Source organism: Cucurbita moschata, unplaced genomic scaffold, assembly GCF_002738365.1.
Source record: "Cucurbita moschata cultivar Rifu unplaced genomic scaffold, Cmos_1.0 Cmo_Scf00003, whole genome shotgun sequence".
Lineage (NCBI taxonomy): Eukaryota > Viridiplantae > Streptophyta > Magnoliopsida > Cucurbitales > Cucurbitaceae > Cucurbita > Cucurbita moschata.
The window spans coordinates 6017362-6021948 of record NW_019268519.1 but is presented as its reverse complement, the minus strand read 5'-3'; the positions used below and the strand labels follow the sequence as shown (position 1 = coordinate 6021948).

The following is a 4587-nucleotide window of genomic DNA, read 5'->3' as shown; positions in this document are numbered from 1 at the left end:
TTGGATACCACATGACCAAGGAATACTACCTATTGAAGCCAAAACTCGCACTTTGAGAACTTGGCATATAATCTTTGTCTACGTAGAACCAACAAAACCTTCCTCAAATGTTCTGCATGTTCATCGTTTGTCTTGGAATAAACCAAGATATCGTCAATGAACGCAATGACAAAAGAATCCAGAAAATCCTGGAATACCCGATTCATCAGCTCCATAAACACTGCAGGGGCATTAGTCAAGCCAAAGGACATCACGACAAACTCATAATGCCCATACCGAGTACGAAAAGCTGTCTTCGGTATGTCATCTTCTTTGACTCTTATCTGGTGATAACCAGAACGAAGATCAATCTTCGAAAATACCGCTGCCCCTTGAAGCTGGTCAAATAAGTCATCAATTCGCAGCAAGGGATACTTATTTTTGATGGTCACCTTATTCAGCTCCCTATAGTCAATACAGAGACGGAGTGTGCCGTCCTTCTTTTTCACAAACAACACTGGAGCTCCCCATGGTGACACACTAGGTCGTATGAATCCCTGGTTCAACAATTCCTGTAATTGCAACTTCAACTCTTTCAATTCCGCGGGAGCCATCCTATAAGGAGCTTTAGAGATAGGTGTCGTCCTTGGTTCTAGTTCAATACCAAAGTTGACTTCCCGCTCTGGTGGTAAACCAGGTAATTTATCAGNGTTTACTTCTCGATTCTGGAAGAGTCTTCAGGAAGCCCTTGGTACACAACTGAAGTTTAGTACAGCGTTCCATCCTCAGACAGATGGACAGACAGAGAGATTAAATCAAATTCTCGAGGACATGTTGCATGCATGTGTACTTGATTTTGCTGGCAGTTGGGACACCTACCTATATTTGGTGGAATTTGCCTATAATAATAGTTATCAGGCAACTATCCAGATGGCTCCTTTTGAAGCACTTTATGGACGGAGGTGTCGAACTCCAATTTATTGGGAGGAGGTAGGTAGTAAACCGCTATTAGGTCCAGATTTGCTACGAACGACCAATGAGGCGATTCAGAAGATTAAGAAGAGAATTTTGACCGCCCAAAGTCGTCAGAAGAGTTATGCAGATATCAGAAGGAAAGATCTAGAGTTTGAGGTGGGGGATCATGTGTTCCTGAAGATTGCACCAGTTCGTGGTGTTTTGCGATTTGGTAGAAAGGGGAAGCTTAGTCCACGTTTTATTGGACCTTTTGAGATCCTCGAAAGAGTTGGCCCAGTAGCCTATAGATTGACATTACCACCAGCGTTGGATGCTGTACATAATGTTTTTCATGTTTCGATGCTGAGGAGGTATGTTGCAGACCCTATGCATATTCTTCATTATGAAGATTTGGAATTAAAAGAGGACTTAAGCTACGAAGAACAGCCCATGAAAATTTTAGTACGGGAAGTGAGATTTTTGCGTAGCAGAGATATTCCCTTTGTTAAAGTTTTATGGAAGAATCAGCAAGCTAGTGAAGCTACTNCCAAAGTTGACTTCCCGCTCTGGTGGTAAACCAGGTAATTTATCAGGAAAAACATCCAGGAATTCATTCACTACAGGTACAGTTGATACATCTGTATCCACTCGTCCCACTTCTACCACACTAGCCAGGAATGCCACGGCACCGTGACCAATTAACTTCCTAGCCTTCAAAGCAGTAATTGTCTTGGGAACACTTCCCAGCTTTGTACCCTGAAACCGGAAGCTCTTTCCCATCGAGGGGTGAAAAACTATCTCCTTCTTATAACAATCAATACTAGCAGTAATTGTAACAACCTAAAATAATGATAATATGTATTTTGTATGTATGTGTTGTGTGTTTGATAATAATAATAATAATAATAATAATAATAAAATGAAATAAATAAATTAATAAATTAATTAATTAATTTAAAAAAAAAAAAAAACGAAAACGAAGCAGCTGCGTCAAGCAGCTGCTGTAAAGGAGGTTGAGGGGCGGCGGACGCGTAGCTGGAAGCGTGGGATGGATGAGTGGATGATTAGGGGATTGTGGAGGCGTATTAGAGCCTGATTAGGCTTTAAAAAGGGAAGAAAAACGAAGAACGGAGATGGAGAGAAACCCAGAAAACAGAGGAGGAAATTTTTGGAGAATTCGAGTTTTTGGTTGCTTAAAATTGGACATCAATCGAGGGTAAAGGAAGAGGGGTTGTTGCTGAGGAATCTTTTGAGGAAAGAACACGGCCCCGAGCTGAAGCGGACGGTAATTCGAAGGTAACGGAAAAACCCACATCACCGAACCTTTAAATCTCGATATCTTGATTTATACTGCATGATAAGTTATGAAATAAGGCTGGTTAGAACCGTAGTTAGAGGATCTATAAAGTTGTAGAAGAAATCAGGACAAAATTCGGGCTGTAGAGATGAAATTTTTGCTTCGGGACACAATCGGTATTAAAGGAAAAGATTGGGAAAAATTGCAGGGAGAGAGGTTGAAGACGAGCGCGTGAAGGACACGCGAGGCGCGTGGGAGGCTGCGAGTGGAGGTGCGACTGTACGCGGATCAGGCGCGTGAGAAAACGAACCTCCGACCTTGTATTGGCGCGTGAGGGCGCGTGAGAAGGTATTTTGGCTCCCGGTTTGTCCCGTTCGACTCCTTTTGACCTGTCCTACCAAAATTGGTCTATACTTATGTTGAAATTGATAAAATATAGGTCTAATAGGAAGGAATTGTGTTGAAATACTATTAAACGTACATTCAAGGGGGAGAAAGGAGTTCGAAACCAAGTAAGTAGCGTATCGACCTTTGAACTAGTTCTTAACTTGTTTTACAACATGTGAGTATGTTGTTTACCTGATTAAGAGCTTAATAAGTTATGATGAGCTTTGATGATATTTAGTGTTTATTGTATATTGTGACTGCGTGCCTGTGATGTAAGCGTGATATAAACGATTGTCTGAATGTTCTACGTGTTGATCATGATACATGTATGAAAGCATGCAGTAACTGTGAGTATGTTATGCATGTTAATGGAAAGGTTATGACTCTAGATATGCTTATTGGTGGTTGAGCTATGACTTATTTACTGAGTATGACAGTCTACTAATTCCCGCGGAGTTCCTGGCCAACGTGCTGTGTGCTAAGTTAGGGAGCATGAGTACTCCTGACCGTTGGTATATGAGATAAGCAAGCCGCCAGAGCAATTAGTAGACGGGCCGTATTTGACCGAGAGCGAGTCTTACATACGAGTCCGAAAATTCTAGATAAGCATATCGAGAGAGAGTCAGTAACCTAGCTGGAGGTAGCTGAGATACCTCATTAACGAACAGATGACCCTAGTAAGAGAACTAGGAGTCAATGATGAATAAAACGTAAAAACACCTGGAAAGATTAGTTATGAGCCTGTGAATGATGAACTAGCTACTTACTGAGTATTCTAATTACTCATCAGAATTATTATAACTTTTCTTTCCAGATGTAGATGCTGCAGGCCGAGGATGAGACCAACGGGTTAGAGACTACTGGGAATCCATGTCTAGGTCTGTTTTGTAATTATGCTTTCGTTGTCAAGAATTTACCTTAGTCGTTTTAAGTTTTTTTTAAGTACTGTTTTTTCGTTGTCAAGAATTTACCTTAGTCGTTTTAAGTTTTTTTTTAAGTACTGTTTTTTCCTGATGTTTTTAGAAATATTTTTAATTTTATGATTGGGTATCAGAGTCTCTTAATATTGTCGATAGTAACTCCTGTTAATCGCGTTGGCGATGAGCGGGTGTTACATAGGCATTGCTATCGGTATATCGAGGTATCTTAACTATCTTTTACCTATTAAGTCTATTTATGCTTATAGTGAATTTTATACTCGTTTGCAAGACTCGATCTTATATGATTTCCTATTAGATACTCTAATGGCGTGAAATAGTACTAAACCCGACAATTAGGAATACTCATTCCCAATTATTAGAAACTCTAATGGCATGAAATAGTACTAAACTCAATAGTTAGGAATACTCATTTCCAATTATTAGAAACTCTAATAGCGTGAAATAGTACTAAACCCAACAGTTGGGGATACTCATTCCCAACTCTTATAGCGTGAAATAGTACTAACTCACCGTTAATAATACTCATTCCCAATTTTAGGAATATCTAACTTGTTAGAAGTTCCATGTGTTGTACACTAATTGGCTTTCATACCCCATTACTAGAGTTCCTTTCTTGAACCCCCAATGATTTATGATTTCTACCAGAGTTCCTTTTTCTGCATCACGCCGCTAAACAGAATAAATTAATATTTCCAAAATTTCAAAATACACATTTAAGTTTTTTATTTAACTCAATAAAAAACTAAAATTTTAAAATATATAAAAGTAAAAATAAACTTTACATAAAATAGGAATTTTGAAAAAAGAAAAATTTTTAGAAGCCAAAATTTGAAAGGATCTGTAGAAGTAGAATATTTTAAATTTAAAGAAAAATGGAGAGAGAAAATAAAAATTAAAAAACATATACTTTAGGGCATCGAAGTTGGGATCAGATTGGAAATAATGGGAGTGCCCAATTGTCGTAACCAGGCTTTGGGGCGGACACCCATATCGCATTCATTAGCGATAGCCAACCACTCATCATATCCC

At 39.0% G+C, this 4587-nt stretch overlaps 1 non-coding gene across 1 annotated transcript; it reads right to left on the bottom strand.

Moving 5' to 3' along the window:
- Window positions 1–4482: 4482 nt before the first annotated feature.
- On the bottom strand, window positions 4483–4587 carry LOC111441279. Its single transcript, XR_002710123.1, has one exon. It is a non-coding gene; the product is annotated as a small nucleolar RNA Z279/snoR105/snoR108 (small nucleolar RNA).